This window comes from Hipposideros armiger, unplaced genomic scaffold (assembly GCF_001890085.2).
Source record: "Hipposideros armiger isolate ML-2016 unplaced genomic scaffold, ASM189008v1 scaffold_12, whole genome shotgun sequence".
Lineage (NCBI taxonomy): Eukaryota > Metazoa > Chordata > Mammalia > Chiroptera > Hipposideridae > Hipposideros > Hipposideros armiger.
Genome location: NW_017731362.1, coordinates 8,242,282 through 8,261,669, shown reverse-complemented (window position 1 = coordinate 8,261,669; position 19,388 = coordinate 8,242,282). Strand labels below are relative to the sequence as shown.

The 19,388-nt window shown below is 38.0% G+C and overlaps 1 protein-coding gene and 1 pseudogene across 8 annotated transcripts in view; one reads left to right on the top strand and one right to left on the bottom strand.

The window, feature by feature from the left end:
- TCF12 (transcription factor 12) overlaps window positions 1-19,388 on the bottom strand; it is a 334,886-nt gene that overhangs the window by 252,088 nt on the left and 63,410 nt on the right. The window lies entirely within an intron of this gene.
- On the top strand, window positions 15,691-19,331 carry LOC109394153 (L-lactate dehydrogenase A chain-like; annotated as a pseudogene).

Here is a 19,388-nt window from a genome sequence, read left to right as displayed (position 1 = left end):
TTGGAAATGTTAATTAGGATCAAATCCTTGCAGGTGTCCAGGTGGACAGTGAGCCCAGGTGTTCGTACACAACTTCCTGGGTCTGGTTCCCAAGCTCCTTCCTCTTCATTTTCTCCTCTAGCACCTTCTAATTTCCTGAGGACATGCTCTTCTGTTCTCCAGCAAGGAACCATCTACTTCTACAACTATGCCTGTCTGGGGTCCACACACTGGGGAGACAGACTCAAAAGAGCAATGGAGTTTGCCTCTGCCCTCTTGGAATCACAGCTACATCAGAGTAAGGTTCCCCTCGCTCAGAATTTTGGCTCCTACAGACAGCCACTGCAAACTGAGGTCATTACCAACTGGGTTGTGAGAACATAGAAAAAAGGGGAAGAAAGAAAACAGGATGACCCCAACTCCCTGAGCTTTTCACCTTTTCTCACACCTCAAGCCAGAACCGATGGGCTTCTGGATCTTGCTCTGTCTACACCACTGCTCAATTCCAGGTTTCTGGCTACACTGAAGTTAGGTCAGGGGGTCTTGGAGGTTTGGTGGTATCTCAAAATCTGATGTTCTTCTCCAATCTGCCTACTGCTATTTACCATGCATTCTTTGCAGTATTTACAGTTATGTTCAGTTGTAAAGAAAGGGTGCTGTGTGTCTACTCCATATTACCCAGAACCAGAAGATACTACCCCTTTTTAAATAAAAGAACCCTACATTTTCCGATTTCTAAATTCTGAGTTATAGTGTCTGTTAGCTTAATGAAATTCTCTAATATCCAACTATGGTGAGAAGCCAGGTCAGAAGGACTCTGAAAGCTGATTTAATCCCCCAAACCTCAATCCAAACAATCCTTTTAGCCAAGTTCTTGGCTGCAAACATGACAGAAACATCACTGACTAGAACTTCAGCCAAATGCAAGGAAGGGAGTGTTTATCAGTTCCACAAAAACACATCAAGGCCTTAGCAATCACATGACAAGAGCCAATATTCTGAGAACAGGAGTATCCCCAGCACTTAAAAGTAAAGGTAAGAAGTAGAAAAATATGGAGCTAGCAGCACCTGGTTTCTAAGGCTCCATGGAAACATTTCCACGTTCTTTGCTTCATGAATACAAATAACTGTATTATTATACTGACGTTTAGATGAAAAGTCTGCTCCAGAAATAATCACTCACATAATAGACCATGACAAATATTTAGCTGCCTTAAGGCTCTATTCGGTTGAGTGACAAGGCTAGTGGCTGGCATCAACCACAGCATCCCCCAAATCAGGCAACTGGTTGGGAGTCCATGGTCACCCAAATGGCAAAATTTGATGAGTAAAGAAAAAGTCCAAAATATCTAACATTAGCCAGCTGTACTGCCTAAAACCCCACCACACTTCTACAAATGTAAAACCCCACACTTCTACAAATGTGTATTGTGATTATATACATGCTAGATAATGCACCAAAGTGCAAATTACAAAGTTACTGCCTAGTGAGTCTTACATGTAAATAATGCAATTAAGAGAAATAAAATGGATATTAAATTATATTTTCAATATAATTACTGCTAGGTAAAAATAGAAGAAGAGGAAGAGGAGGAGACAGTGAAGGAGGAGAGGAAGAAGGTAGAAGGGAAAGAGGAAGAATAAAAGGAAATACATGGAAGTTTTTACAGTGTTTGTGTTTCAGAAGAGAGACGATGTGTAATATTTAATATTTATCCTATTTTTTCCTTCCTCCCCACACTTTCTAAATTTAGTCTAATGAATGTTACTACTTCCAAAATATGAAAGAAACATTTATTTTTTAAAAAGCAAACTGCACACAATTACCAGGAAGTCCCACTCCTGGGTGTGTACCCTACACAAATGAAGCCTTATATTCACACAAAAGTTGGTACAAAAATGTTCACAGTCATTTTAATCATATTCTCTAAAAACCATAAACAGCATAAATGTCCTTTAACATGGATAAAGAAACTATGGTACAGCCACATAAAATGATACTATTCAGCAATAAAAAGTAACAAACTACTGATATATTCAACAACATAGTTAGCTCAAAGGTAATATACTTAGTAAAAGAAGCCAGTCTCAAAATGTTACATACTATATTATTACATTTATGAAGTTCTTGAAAAGATAAAACTATAGTAACAGAGAACAGATTAGTGGTTGCCAGGGAGTAAGAGGTGAGGAAAGGGGAAAGAAATAGTTTGGGGGGGGGGTAATCAAACTATTTTGTATATTGATTGTGGTAGAACTTAAATGAACACACACACACACACACACACACGTATACTAAGATTCATGGAACTATACAACAAAAAAGAAGTCAGTTTAACTTCATGTTAATTTAAAAATTAAAACTTAAAAACAACCCTCTTAAACAACTCATATAGAATGTTACAAAATATATTTTTCTTTAAACAATGAAGACTGCAGAGTAAATAAATAAATAAATAAATAAATAAAACAGAATCAATGAAATCCCAATCAAAATTCTAACAAATTTGTTTGAAATAAATGTGTCTAGAAATACAAAGGCTCAGAATAGGCTAAATAATTTTTTAAAAACAGAAACCAAGTTGGATTGACTTACAGTATCTGATGATCTCAAGATTTACCATAAATCTATAGTAATGAAGACATTGTGAGATAGGCATAAATTACAACAGACACAATGATCACTGGAAGAGAACAGAGTTCAGAAATTAAACCAAACATATGTGATCAAATGATTATCAACTAAGTAACAAAAATTCATCAATCAAAGAAAGGATAGTCTCAAACAGATGGTGCTAGATAGAACAAGTCAGTATCTTATGGGAACAAAAAGAACCTCAAGCCCTCACACTACACAAAAATTTGAAATGGCTCAGGGGCCTAAGCATAAAATATAAAACTTCTGAAGAAACAACAAGAAAAAAAAATCTTTGTAATTCTGGAGTAGGCAAAGATCTTTTAGATGGGACAGGGAAAGCTGTGTTGATCACAAAAATAAAATTTAATAAATGACTTAATCAAAATCAAAACCTAATGCCCTTCAAAAGATTGCTAAGAAAATGAAAAGGTAAGACAGGCTGGGAGAAAATATTCATAACACATATACCTAAATAACTTATATCCAAAATTATGAGGAGCCTTTTAAACTCAATGAAAAGCTGACAGCTCAATTTAAAAATGGGCAAAGAAGATACATGAATGGACAATAAGCACATGAGAGGATGGTCAATATCATCAGGGAAACAAACTAAAACCATAACGAGAGACTAGCACTTATATGGCTAAGCTTAAAAAAAACTGACAACAGCAAGTGTTATAGAGGCTATTAAGCAACTAGAACAATCATGCATTGCTTCTGGGAGTGTACAACGATACAACTAATTTCTGATGCATGCAACAACCTGGATGAATCTCAAAAACATAATTTTGAGTCAATGAAGGCAGATACAAGAGTTTATTATGTATGATTCCATTATTATGAAGTTATTTCTAGAACATGCTAAAACGAATTTACAGTGATAGAAAGCAGATGAGTGGTTCCAAGGGACAGGTGTTGAGGAAAATTGACCTCACAGGGGTATAAGGCAACTTTCTGGAATGATGGATATGTTCTATAAATCTGTCAAAATAAATCTACAAACTATTGAATTACACTTTAAATGTATAGTTCAATAAAGTGTATAACCTGATATATAGAATAAAATACATATTGTATTTTATTACATGCAATAAAATGCATACATACAATAAAATACAATACTGTATTGAATTAAATTCAATAAATGAAATAAACTCATACAAAGCAAAGTTTAATACAGACAATTTCTGGGTTGAATCTTTTCCCATTAAATTGTAAACATTCAAACGACTAAATCAGGGAACTTGTACCAGTTAGAAAAGCATGCAAAATTGGTGGAAAAAGTTAGCAGAAGTCTTAGAGAAGTCATCTGGTCTTTCCGTCCAGTTAGTGCAAAGTCTTATCAACAAACACATTAGGTGGATGGATATAATATCAGTGAGGGGGCACTCACACCTCTTGAGACAGTTTTTTCCACTGCTAAAACCCACAATCTTTTGAAAAATTCTCTCTTAACTTGAGAAGAAAACTACTCTTCTAGAGTAGGAGTTGGCCTGTTGATGAAATCTAGCACATTGTTTTTACAAATAAAGTTTTGCTGGGATACAGCCATGTCCAATTTTTTTGTTTTACGACATACCGTCTACTCGTATGGCTGCTTTCATGTAACAATGGCAGAGTCAAATGGTTGCAACATAAAACCCAAAATATTTATCTGGCCCTTTACAAAAACAGTTTTCCTACCACTGTCCTAGAGCAACACCACAGAAGTCTGTACCTTCTTTTATATGGCAGTATTCAAAACCATGGAGAGTATTAATCCCCTTTGCTCTTAGTCTTTCCACCCCATTTACTGTTATTCCTGTCACCATTTTCAGTAGGTCAAATCCTAAACATGCCCTTCCAGACACAATAGTTGAAGTTATCCTCTTAAAGTATGAAAATAAATTCACCACGCCATCTAAGATGACAGTGGAAGCATTAGTATCTATGATTCTGACATCACATTTCTATTTACACAGTTTAAGATTTCATTTACTTCTTTTATGCTCCATCACACCGACTCACATATTTTTTACAGTAATATTAAAAAAAAAACAATGTGCATATACTATTTGCATGTGCATATATACCTTTGTAACACTGTGAGTATGAAGAGATATTCACAAATTCTTTCAACATAGTTTGCCTGGATCTGGAGACCAGATGTTATTTCAGGTATTTAAAGCTCCTAGGTGATTATTTTCTTTCCCTTCAATGCCTGTAAGTTACAATTCTATTCTATTATGTTGTTTGATACAAACCTTTCAGTTTGAGGATTATTCTCCTGAATGAACAAAATAGGCTCTGTAATCAAAGTCCCAAGGGGAAAATTGAGGGAACTGGTTCATAGATAAAGAGAGAGATGAAATGGGAAGCAGGAGGGTGCCCAGAAGAAACCTCAACAAGTGTGACGTAGTGAAAAGTACAAAGGCTTACAATCAGACAGACTAGGCTAGGTTTGGGCTCTGTTCCTTTTTAGCTATACAAATATAGCACATGATCATAATTTCAAAAGTAGATTAAAGTGAGGATATACTGAGTTGGCCAAGCCATTACCTTAAATGTTTTTCTAAACATAAAACATAACCCAATATTTTGATGTAGGAATCACCTTTACTCAGCCTCAGGCCTCTATCTGGAAGAAATCCCTCCCCTCCCTTCCCTACCCTATCCCAAGGAAGGGTGAGTTTCCTGACTAGTATGGACATTTCTTGACTATGTGGAGCTAAAACAATAACAAATCTGCCAACACTAAAGATTGGCACTATTCTTCCAATCAGGTCTTGGAATGGTGTAAGGCAAAAACTCGGGGTATTTTCTTTGAAAGGTTGGCCAGCTCTTTTGGCAGCAGCAGTTCTAATGCCATGATTCTAATCATTGTATCATTATTAAAGCTGACATTTTAATCTTCATGACACTCTCATGTTATTTTTCATTTGGTTCCAAACTCAGTTTCAGGGCCCTTTTTTTAAGTGTGGGTCCTCTGGTTAGTTTCCACATTGCCCTTCTTGCATCAATCACATTCCTAATGCGTTCTCCACAATGTTCGGCCTGTTTCTTTAAAATATAGCAAAAACTAATGCATTTGCAAAAAAAAATTTAATTAATTCAGAATCTTCCAGATTTGTGGTTTTTATCCAATTTGTATCAATGCTGTCTCATTTACCTCTAATTCAATAGTTATTTTAGCTCCTTGTCATTGAGTCTTTCCAAACATTCAACTCTGCTTTTTATAAAACAATCTTCTTTATGATTTCATTGGTTTAACTATAAATAAATAATTATTAATACATTTGGGAACAAAGGCAATTGACTCTTAGTAAGGATACACTCATATGGTTGAAGCAGAAGTATGGAAGAATACTATAGTAGAACTCATTAGACATAAGTGACCAATGGAGACATAAGTGACCAATGGAGCCATTGTCATCAGTATGTGTATTTTTCAGGGGGAATAAAGAGGATTGATTAATCTGGTTGGTAAAGAAAGCTAAAATATCCTCCCCTTTAAAAATGGAAATACCACTATTCTTCTTTTAAGATTCCCATGAGGGTTAAATAGGTATGAAATGCCTAGAAGTATCTGGCACATCAGGTGCTTAATAAATACACGAAGCCAGCACTGAATGGAACCAAGCCCCATATCAAAACAGAATCTATTACATAAGTCAATCTTATCTAAATATCTACTTACGGTAAAATCTGGAAATGTTGTTGGAGATTATTTCTCATAATCCCAGCTGACCCTTCAGTATGGCAACCAAAGCTAATTTTTTTAATTCCCCAATAGTATCAATATGACATTTAATACCTCTGTATATCAATAGAGGAAAAGCCTCAGTATCCTAAAAGAGCACTGTGCAGATCATTCTACTCCCACCTGTATGAGCCAGGAATAGTAACCTGTTCTCCTTTCAGTGTAGAAATCCCATAAAATCAGGATATTATTACATACTTCTTTCTACCAGTCCCACTGCCTGACAAGAGAGGATCCACCCAAGAAATATGATCATCAGGGTATAAGATTATTAAAAGAAAAAAAGAAATTTAAAACTGTTCAGAATCACACTTCCTACAATTAAGCCAAACCTGAAAAATAAATACAGTATAATAAATATAAAAGATATACCTGCTAGGTTTCTGTCACTGCAGTAAAGTCATATTAAGGCCACAGTCACTTCTTTGCAAAGAAAAAGACTTTTACCCTAGATCCTACCCTAAATTAACACGTTTTCCTGTCAAGATTCTGAGGCATGGCTCCTATTCTGAACAACACCCCCCAAATTGGTTCCTCATGACTGGTGAGAATCCTGACCCACATCTGTATATTAAGCCACTGTTAATACCCATGTTTTCTATCCCACTACTAGTCTAACCTGCTATACTCAGGAGCTTACCCCATTCTTCCAGTTTCAGCATGTCACTCTCACCTCTTGTTGGCCCTCCAACCTAGAACTACTTTAAAGGTTCTGCCCAGCTCTTGGTCCCAAGTCCTCTCTTTACTTACATTGTGCCCAATAGCTAACAAAATGCCCAAGCTTTCCATATTTGAAATCTTAAATTTTCCTTTTTAAAAAGAGAAAAAAAATGTAATTTTTGTTAGCATGAGTCTATAATTTTGTTCTATGTGGGACACAAAATCAGAAAAAATAATTCCCACCCTCAAAATGCTCTTAATCTACTTAAAGAGAGTGAATTACATGGTGAAAGAAGTAAACATGAAATTATATATGTATGTATGTATGTAACATATATCAAGTCTAAAAAAAATAGAAGGCGGTACATGTTTTACCTCCTCCATCCACCTCATGTAACACAAAAATTAAAGCTGTTATTCTTAATTTCAAAAATGATAGACTGCTCCTTGATTTTTGAAGCTCTTCACAAAGATAACCATACCGCCCTCAGGTTCTCATACACACTAACTCATACTCTTCCATGAAATCGTCCCTGATTAAGTAGAAGAAAGCTCAGCATTGTTCCACCTACACAGTCCCAAAATTCTTTCAACTCTGCCACCTGAAATAACATGCTTACCTAACTGCCCATATAGAAAAACAAACCTCTTAAACAATCTATTTATTTAGTTGAGCACATTTCCCAAGTGTTCTTATTCTGCTAGCTAGCTTTATGAGCTTTGGGTAGGACATAATGGTTCCTTAACATTGCTTATCTATCTTAGGTTACTTGAAAATTGGAAATGTAATGTTTGAGGCCAAATAGAATCTATGGAAATTGGACAATAATAATAGGTCTTATCCTCACTACTTCTACGTTTTTTTCAAAAGGGAAAAAAAGTGCTTTTTAAAAAAAGACATCTCTACCAATATGTCAAACTTTTCCATGTAAGATATTATTTCTCCAGCTCCACACTTGAAGAAATATAAACACAAGGTATACAAAATGCTGAACTCTCGCTTAGAAAACTTCCAGGTGTGCTTAATTTAATACATTTGCTTCTGCTCCTACCCCCCAAAAAACAGGTTCACCACTAATCTCCTAACCACAAATCTATTAACATTGGGCTACATAAATATGACACAAATGTCCTAGATGTTCTGGGACAATCCCTATCTCATTTACCCTTTTCCCCCCACAAGGATGTCAACATACAATTAAATATGATTAAATGTTATAAATTTTTAAGACTTCTTGAATAAAAATAATTCCTTTGTCTAACCAAAGGTATTAAGTCATACTGATTTGTTGGTCAAAATACACTGCAACTAAAAAGCAGTGTGCAAAATACAACCCCTCTAGAGGCAATAAGCAAAATACTTCTGAAACAACTTCAATATCGCACACTAAAAAGCTATATTTTGGTCAATGCTGCCCACCACAATACTAGAACTCTGCTTCTTTTTCCCTAGGTGGATTCCTAAAATTTAAGTTCCTACCATGCTATCAACTCCTCCCCTTCTTACCACGATACCAAACTCCAAAAACAGTTTGGTCATAATTTCCTCACTACAGTCTCACTAAAATAAAATCAACTTAACTCTCTCCTCAACCTGTCTGCATATGCCTTCCACCTAATTGAAGGGTTCTATCCTCACACATGGGCACAGTCAGAGGGTTCCCCCTTACCAGAAAAGAATCGGAAGTTAGTGTGGTTCATCTACATCAAAAGCAACATCTTCACTGTTGAACAACAGCAATCTCTGTTTTATCTGTTTGCTTCTGTTTTGTTTTACTTTGTTTTCCCAATGACTACCTTTTGACTGGCTTTCAAAACCTTTAGACTAAAATGCAAAACTGAACAGCAGGACCTTTGCCTCTTACCCAGTGACCCTTGCACTCCCTGGAACCTGCAGTATGCAGAGGCTTGCCAAATTAATCTGGTGTCCCTTGCCTTCTCTCCCAGATTGTATGATCTGACAACCCGTTATTCTGAGTAAAGAAGAAATTTCATGGATAGAGGGTGCCAAAAAAAATGTATACACATTTTAAGAAAGGAAAAAACTGTATTAAAATTATGCTGACAGTAACCACTTTGAGCACTTCTTGTAATTGCAGAAGTCAACCGTGACTTGTACTCATCTTTTGTTATCGGTATATATTGAGTATTACAATGTTAATACAGTTTTTTCCTTCCTTAAAACGTGTATACATTTTTTTGTCACCTCTGTATTTAAGTCCAAATATGTAATGTGGTGTCTTAGACTCACTGGGAAGAATTCAGTCCAAGGAGTGACTTGTGAAAATCTGCAGAACAAGTCAATGTTCAGGCAATAAATCTAGACCTTCTCACAATTCCTGAAGTTGTTTCCAGTTTTTTGTTGATTGCTGTTTTTTCACTGTTATCAACAACCACGCAACAAACATCTTTGTACGTCTATCTTGACACACACTTGGAAGTACCTTTAAAGGAAATAATGTTGGGTTAGGGTGCTACAGCAGGGCTCTACAAACTTTTTCTTAAAGGAACAATAATTACTTTTTACTCTGAGGGCCATATGGTCTCTGTTGAAACTACCCAACTCTGCCTTGTAGCACAAAACGAGCCATAGACAGTACAAATACAGATGGGTGTGGTGTATTACCATAAAACTTTATTTTACAAGATGGCAGTGAGACAAATTTGGCCCCAAGGACTAGGGCAGTAGTTTGTGACCCTGTACTAGAGGTAATATACATTTAAATGGCACTGCCAGGCTGACCAGTTATATGAGGTATGATCAAACAATACAGTGAATATTTAAATAAAATAAAAGACACATTGCCATTAATCCCACTTAAAATACTCCCCCTCATTTCAAACACACTTATCCCATCGTTCTTGCCACTTTCTAAAGCAGTTCTGGAAGTCCTCTTTCCTGAGTGTCTTTAGTTGTGCTGTCATGGCTGCTTCGATGTCCTGAATCATTTTGACTTTGGGGAAGAGCCAGAAATCGCATGGTGCCAGATCCAGTGAATAAAGTGGATGAGGACACATCGTAATGTTTTTATTTGACAGAAATTGCCATATACCAGAAGTGATGTGTGACACAGAGTGTTGCCATGATGGAGGATGATTTACGGCAAACTTTAAAACACACCGTCTCTCAACCATAGCTCACACCCGACTGACTGCACTGAACAAGTTGAAACTTGTTACACACTGTTATTAAGGTTCAATGCGCCGCTTCCCATATTGAAGATCCCTGCCTTTCAGCTGGATGGCACTCGGCAGCATTCACTGTATTTTGTGATCACAACAGGAAGACTCTATATCACACATCGCTTCTGGTACAGCAATTTGTCAAATAAAAACATTATGGTGTCCTCATCCACCTTATTCACGGGATCTGGCACATGCAACTTCTGGCTCTTCCCCAAAGTCAAAATGACCATGAAAGGAAAATGTTTTGAATCAATTCAGGATATCGAAGCAGCCATGACAGCACAACTAAAGACATTCATGAAAGAGGACTTTCAGAGCTGCTTCAGAAAGTGGCAAGAATGATGGGATAAGCGTGTTCGAAGAATGGGGTAATATTTTGAGTGGGATTAATGGCAATGTGTCTTTTACTGTGTTAATTTTTTTTTAATTTAAACATTTACCGTATTTTTTTATCACACCTTGTATCCATTTGACATTTTTATCTATGCTCAAATAGATCATTTATTTAAATAGAGATATGGGGCCTCCTAAAAGGACACCCAGAGAGAGAAAAAGTACCCATAATGCCAGTGTCAAGAATTGTGAAGGGTCTGAGATTCTGCCCTATTTGTAAGCTAACAAGGTAGACTATCATAGCTTCATGGGTGAAAGAAGAAGACATGAGACTCCTAGTCTGTGACAAACTACTTTATTAATCATGTCCCATGGAAGCAACGTGGATGAGCCCAAATGGATGTCTGTACACATAGTGGGTTTACAGGAGAGGAACACTGAGTTTAGGGAGCCCAATCTTTTACAGTGTGCAGTGAGCATGCCTTACCTTTGCTTAAGAGAGAGATATTATCTCTATTACACTGAACAGTAAACATACCTGCCCTTTTGCTCCAGAAAGAGACACTATGTATATTTTCCTAGGCTGTTTACTATACAAGCATCCTTTGGACAAAGATAGTACAAAACAAAGGCAGTCAGTGCCACTGCTTGCAAAACATGCAGAAATGTAAGAGGACCACAGAAAATTACCTCCAACAGTATGTATCCCTTGTTTCTACACTATCTTGGGCTCCTGGCAAATTTTTCTACAGTCTTCCATTCTGTCGACCAAGCTGATTAATCTGACCAACAAAGGTAGGACCAAATCTATTTAATTTGTCTTAAGCATCCTAGAACTAAGGCTTCTATAAACAGGACTCCAAGCAGCAAGATGAGGCCAGCAGCCTACATTACTCACCTCCCCCAAGTCCTCCAGGGTCCTGGGCCAAATCAGCTGAACAAATTCCATAAACCATCAGGGTCTACCATAGAAATGCAAGTGGTTTTCTCCTTATGTGTCTGAATTGACCTTTCCACGTAGACCGAAGCATGAATCAAGGTATAGGAATATGTACTAGCAATTAAACAGAATCTGCCTTGCAATCCACCTGACCCACAAAGAAATCTAAGGCAATTCTATATCATCCATACCAACAACCCTGGCCAGTGACTTGAGGCTGACCTGAATACCTTCTAGCGACCAAGTTGGATCACTGATCACTTCAGCTAAAGTCTGTGACTGGTTTCCTAACACCTACCCTAAATGGATAACTCCATCCTTGGGATAGCTGCCTGCGAAGTGAATAACGAATCAGTCACCCTTCCAAGAAATTCCCCCAAGTAATCAAGGTTAACCTAATGTTGGAGAGATCTCTACAATCATTTGACAAGTACATGTTTCATTAAATATCTGAAGGTCTCATACCACTGCCCTATGGTGCAAGTCACTGCTTTGGTTAAAAGGGCAAGTTAATGCCTGGCTTTCATACACAAAGCACAATGCTGGGAGTGTTTAAGGTGCCCCTGGAAAGAGTGCTGTTTACAATTGTTGGAGGTCCTCAAGTAGGACCTAAATCAGTCAGGGGCACAGGCTGACAATGTACCACATGTGGCCTTTTAACAGGCTGGTGTGTCTTGGGCTTCTCAATTTAGTTTGAATTTAGTCCTTATTTTTTGGAAACTGCCTAAGAAAAGTCAGTCCAACTTGTCTTGTCTATCCAGACACCAGCCAGGTGGCATTTGGCCACTTCATGTAATGACTGAGCAATGGATACTGGAATGGGGGCAAGGAAGGCAGCTGGAGGTTTTGACAGGTGTTTAGTGTGGGAGGTATTGAAGTTGGGGCCATCTCCCCCACTCCCCCCACCCCCTCCCCCCGTTTCCAATACACTTCTCAGTAAGGTTAAGAGGAATGACAATCAAATCATGGTCACAACCAACTGGGGTAAACAGCAGACCTAGCATTCAGTTAAGTTTAAGACACTTGTAACAGTTTGGGAGAGCTGTACCAGGAAATTCTCCTTCCTGAGGAAGACTCTGGGGGCAGTTCTGAAAGACTAAGATCACTAACCAACCCATTAGTACCCATCCCAGCGTGTCCACCCCCTTACCCTCCTCCCAACCCTCCTTACTTCCCAGAGCCTAAGGTATTTCCTCCCTTGGAACCAGAGAAAAACCAGTATGTCCCATTCCAGTAACCATAAATTCAACTTTTATCTAACAATTTCCTTCTCAGACCCAGTCTCTTAACCTGGAAGAGTCAAGTGCAAGAGAAACAAAGGTATGTTTTCAAAATCAAAATTCCATAGAACCATTATGGCTCCCACCAATTTTGACCCATGTGAGCCACTGTAGGGGAATTTTAGAAAAGCTTCATCTTGCGGGAAATGCCTAGTTAAGCCCATTTTATTGCTCCAAAATTCTATTATCCCCAAAGTTTGTAATAGTACCTGGTACACAGTAGGTACTTTATATGAGGTATGATCACAAAAATGGTGAATATTTAAATTTAAAAGCATTTATTACAGTAAAAGACACATTGTCATTAATGCCCCTCAAAATACTCCCCCTCGCTTCAAACACACTTGGCCCATCGTTCTTGCCACTTCCTGAAGCAGTTCTGGAAGTCCTCTTTCATGAATGTCTTTAGTTGCACAGTCATGGCTGCCTTGATGTCCTGAATCATTTTGACTTTGCGGAAAAGCCAGAAGTGGCACAATGCCAGATCTAGTGAATAAGGCAGATGAGGACACCATAATCTTTTTATTTGACAGAAATTGCTATACCAGAAGTGATGTGTGACATGGAGCATTGTCATGATGGAGAATGAAGGCACTCACAAAAGAGGACTTCCAAAACTGCTTCAGAAAGTGGCAAGAACAAAGGGATACGTGTGTTTGAAGCAAGGGGGAGGGGGGGTTAATGGCAATGTGTCTTTTGCTGTAATAAATTATTTTATTCAAACATTCACCATATCTGTTGATCATACCTCATATATATACACTAAATAAATTAAAATCAGAAGTCAAGTATTATTTATTTTTATTCTCTCTGTCTTTCTAATACACTCCATCCGAGGCAAACTAAGTCCCTCAAGACAACCAGGGAGAAGATCATGTATATGGAAATGCAAAAGAAAAGAAAATGTTATTTTTCTTCTTATTCATAATATATGGTTTTACAAAGAAAGAAATCTGAAGCATCTTATATATAATGATCTCAAAGCATTTTAAAGCATTTGTTTTCAGAGACTCAATAATTCTTTAAGGCAGTTAAGCTAAGTCAAGCCTCTTACCCTTGCTTAGAAGAGAAAGAAAAACGATATAAACTTACCCCAGAGGCACAAAGCAAACTATAATGAAAAATAAACCAAAAAAAACACAAAACCGTACACCAGATTCTACAAAAATATTCCTGGGATGTGCCACCCAATCCCTCTTAATGAAGGACTCACTGCCCCAACTGTTGGGAGTGAGTGCCTGAGCTAAAGACAGCAGCTTTTGCCCAAGCTTATGCCCCTTCCTGGGCAGCCCATATCCAACGACAGATGCATGTGAGCTATAAAGGCCTGGCAATCTTAGCCCAGCTCAGGATACCTCTGAAGGGCCATTCTAGCTCCGGGATTCACAGCCGGGTGGGTCAGGAATATCACTGGGCCTGAATCACAACTCAATTTTTCCCTCTGTCCAATCCTGCTTTCTTCCTGTCCTTTTCACAGATGGTGATCCCAAGGCATTTGATAAACATCCTGTAAGCTTAACTCTGTCTCAGGCTTCCCATGGAATCTAATCTTCAACAATTCCCTAGAGCCACCCTTGTAGATCTGTAGAGCACAAAGGAATTAAAATACCTATACAGTTCCCACTTATACATTCTTATAGCTGGAGAAACAAAACTGTAAAATGAAAAAACCACTACTATTTCTGACAGTACTAACTGAACCAAAATACTTTCTTAAAAAAAAAGGTCAGGGCCTGCCAAGTGGCGCGATGGTTTAAGAATTGGCTTGGGACATCAGAGGGCCCCGGTTCAGATTCCACATATGAGGGCCAGTGACACTGCCCTCTACACCTAAGATGCTGAACAACAGCTCAACCTGGAGCTGGGCTGCGTGAGTCACCGGCAACGGTGTAGGCTGCAGCCCCTGCTGCAGTGGGTTGCCATGGGCTACCATATGTAGCCAGCAGCCGCAGTAAGCGGCCGACCAGAAGCCGGCGACTGATCTGCCTCACCCAGGAAGAGCGCAATGATGGTGCCAACTTGAGCCAGTGAAGCAACGTCCTTCACAACTAGACAACAGCAACTTGTCTGTTCCCCTTCCCCCAATTCCCCAGCACTGTCCCCATGCCCCCAATTCCCCAATAAAAATCTTTAAAAAAAAAGGTCAATACACTGCAAGTTATAAACATGTTAAAGATCTCAGTGTGTATACCTATTAGCATGGTTTTCCAGGCTGGGACAACACTTCATTCTTTTTAAACCCAAATAACAGTAATTGACCATGTTAATTTAGTATGTTAAACGTCAGGTTATGTGTGATTTTCATATTTTAATTTCTAGTCATAATAAAAATCCCCCAAGTAAATATTCTACTTCTTCTAAGCAAATTAAAATTCAGAAAGATATTGTTCCTGTTAAAAATCCCTGCTTAATCACGGGATGTGGAGTCTAGTGTGGCAGTGGAGTCAATGGAATTGTAATAGATATGTATTGTATGATATTGGGGGCGGGGAGTGGGGTGGCAGGTTGGGGGAGGGGGTTGTTACTTTGAGGGGTAAAAAGTATAACTATTGCACTGTGTTGTACACCTGAAATTAATTTTAAAAATAAGTAAATAAAAGATTCCTCACACACACACACACACACACACACAATCCCTGCTTAAGAGTAAGACACTTTCCTAAAATGTAACAGCAAAATCCAAAAATTTAGAAATGATTTAATTAGACTTCATATAAACTTCTTTCCAAGCAGCAAAGTTAGAGCATGAATAAATTACATGGAGCCATGTAGTAAAACACTTCCTAGGTCCACTTTCATAGTTGGTTCTCAAAATGCAATCACTTCTCTTAGATGTCCTTAAAATCATACAATTCTTTAAAAATTGACCAAAAAACCATTTGTAAATATCTGAACTAAAAATTAGTTTTTCCAGCTCAATAAGAAAATACGGATGATGGGCGAAAGGGAAGAGCATTCTTTGGTAAAATACAGTTGGTTTCTTTCATGTTTAATCATTTCAAAAAGTTAAAATGACTACCACGGTGAACAAAATTTTTATTAAGCATTTAATCCACCTAAGCCCAGTAGAAAGCCAGCACAAACTCAAAGGCTGTCCCCTTTTACCTTAAGAAGTTAAAAAAATCCTAGGCATTTTCCACTTCCTAAAATCTTTAAAAAGCACCAGTTTATGACTCTACCTGCCCAGTTCTCAGACCCACAGCAATATGACTAAATAAAAATGGGGCCACATAAACTGCCAGAAATTCTATTTTCAAAGGTAAAACATCAAGAGCATCTGAGAAATTACATCCAGAAGAATGCTTGCTAACCATCTCTAAAATTAAGAGGTTCTCCAAACTGTCAGAACTAGACTGACCACATCAGCCATATCCAAGCACCCCACATTCAGCTGGTTCTCACTTGCCCTAGGTCTGTTTTTAGATAATTGGCAAATTAGGCAATAACTACTTTTCTTACTTTTGCTTTAAAGAAGGGGAAAGACTTCTCTTATAAGAGATCAGTTTTGACCAACTATGAGTCAAAAGCTCTTCTGCAATGAAAGTGAACTGATTCTACTGTCTCTCCCTCCTATTCTTCAGTCAAGTCAGTGTTAATGTGGAATTACTTTAAAATTTTGCTTTTATGAAAAATTTTCTGAAGAATTTTTATTTTTTTTACTGACTTAGGCTACATGTCCTGTATTTAAGTTTCAGAGTTTACCAACTATGCTGTCTCCCACTACCCTACTTCTGCTTCACCACCAGCAATTAAAATGAATGCTACAACTCTTCTCTACTTGGGTCCAACTTTTACACTTTGCACCTTTCCTGGCCTTCACGTATTGTCAAGGATTTGGGGGGGGGGGGATCAATCAAATAAAACAAATAAATGCATGCAAAAGTAAATAAAATTGGATATACAAAGGAAAGAGTCAGAACTTGCTAATACAACGACACCGAATACAGTGAGCCCTCTTTGACATTGTCAATAGGTTCTTGGAAATGCAACAAAATTACATATAACAAAACCAATTTACCGATGTCTAATTCATATAACAAGAGTTAAGTTCTGACAGCATTTTGTCGTTAAAACAAAACAAAGTTATTCGAGGATCTGCTGTATACAAACCCACACTGAGTAAAGGAAGCATTACCCCTAAACCAGACTTCCCTACTTACAGAGTCCCTGTAATTTCCTCCACTGGATAAGTACATCTACCCTTAAATACACGGGTCCAACTAGCTCACTTCATCCGAAAAACAACTGATGTTACACACAGACATACATGGGTTCATTGTATTTTTAAACTGTATGTGGAAAATTCTATGGAAGTGTTTAATTTCAACTGGGGTTAAGTATATGAGCCAGGAAGGGATAAAAATGACATCTCCTTTGGGACATCGAACTTTATGTAGCACAGAATAAATGTGAGTTGAGAAATTGAGAGATGTTCCACATGAACTTGATCTTTTGCTTATCTATAATCCTGATTTGTTTTCAGTGTTTCTTCTGCTCGCGCTCGCTCGCTCTCTCTCTCTCTCTCTCTCTCTCTCTCTCTCTCTCTCTCTCTCTCCCTGCAAAGAAATTTAATACACTAACAACATCCAACAAGAGAGCTATTCAATAAATGTTATGTAACACTGATATCAAAAATGGTGTTGCATACCAATAAACCCTTCATTCTCATCTTTGAATATAAGTCTACAGAATTCTCAATACCCAAGGATAACTGGTACTGGATAAAAAAAATCCACCCGTGGATCATGAATCCATGAAAACAGGACCAAATTTTCATAATACTAGTGAAAAAAAAGGTTTGATTAGGACTTTAATTTCAAAATAAAATTTTTAGAAGAGCTTATTTCATTTTGTATCACAAAATTTAGGTCATTCTTATAGCCATCTGCTAATTCTGAGAATGAACAAACATGAGAGGGAGGTTATAATTTTAACTGACACTATATATAACAGCATCCTTCATTTCCCAGCTGACTTTCAGAATATTATCTAAACAAAGGTAATTTTTCAACAAAGTCTCTTCTTGATTCTATGATATCCAAACTACTCTTTCCTGAAGCACCTACTGAGTCATTTCTCTTGGAAAATTTCTCTTTTACAATTGTTAACTAACCTATTTCTGTCCAAACCTCATCTACACACGGCTTTGCATATGACTAGAACTGTTCTCCAATGGGCCTTTCATAGACTTCATATAATACTATACTTTTGCATTATTTACAATTTTTCTTTATGCTCAGTTTGCACTTTGTCGCTAGAGAGCAACCAATAAAGGTTTTGACCCAACATACATGGCTAGACAGTCTAACTAAGGAATATGTTTGATTGGAGATGATTTTGTAGGTAAACACTCTTGGCCATGAAAGCTTTTGCTTCCTTATGCAATCTCTATCTGTGGAGACCTGGGATTATTAATACTTGTATAACGAGGACTTCAATACAAAACTGATGCCTAAGAGAAGGCCCCTCCCATGCTGGGCTCCAAGTCCTGGAGCAGCTACTGCCAAGTCTGGATCCAACGCCGCGCTACCAACGCCCGCCCACCCGCCATGCACTCCCACTTCCTTTTGGTTCTAAGTCCAGTCTGGCAACTCTTAAAAATCAGCTGATTGTGAATTTTCTTAAGGAAGAAAAAAGCCTCCAAGAATAAGATTATAGTCATCGTGTTGGTGCTGTTGGCATGGCCTGTGCCTCCAGTATCTTAATGAAGAACTTGGCAGATGAACTTGCCCTTGTTGATGTCATGAAGACAAATTGAAGGGAGAGAAGATGGATCTCCAACATATCAGCCTTTTCCTTGGAACACCAAAAACTGTCTCTGGCAAAGACTATAATGAGACTGCAAACTCCAAGCTCGTTATTTTCACAGTTAGGACACATCAATGAGAGGGAGAAAGTCATCTTAATTTGGCCCAGCGTAAGATGAACATCTTTAAATTCATCATTCCTAATGTTGTAAAATATAGTCCCAACTACAAATTGTTTATTGTTTCCAATTCAGTGGATATCGTGACCTATGTGGCTTGGAAGATAAGCGGCTTTCCCTAACACCATGTTACTGAAAGTGGTTGCAATCTGGATTGGCCCAGTTCAGTTACCTAATGGGGGAAAGGCTGGGAGTTCACCCATTAAGCTGTTATGGGGGTTTCTTGGGGCGCATGCAAACTCTATGGAGTGCCTGTATGGAGAGAATGTTGCTGGTGTCTCCCTGAAGAATCTGCACCTGATTTAGGCACTGATGCAGATAAGGAACACTGGAAAGAAATTCACAAACAGGTGGTTAATAGTGCTTATGAGGTGATCAAACTGAAAGGGTACACATCCTGGGCCACTGGACTATCTGTGGCAGATTTGGCAGAAAGTATAATGAAGAATCTTAGGTGTGGGTCCATCCAATTTCCACCATGATTAAGGGTCTCTATGGAATAAAAGATGACATTTTTCTTAGTGTTCCTTACATCTTGGCACAGAATGGAATCTCAGGTGTTGTGAAGGTGACTGACACCTGAGGAAGAGGCCCGTTTGAAGGACAGTGCAGATACACTTTGGGGGATCCAAAAAGAGCTGCAGTTTTAAAGTCTTTTAACATCATGCCACTTCACTGTCTAAGGCACTACAGGATTTTAATTGGAG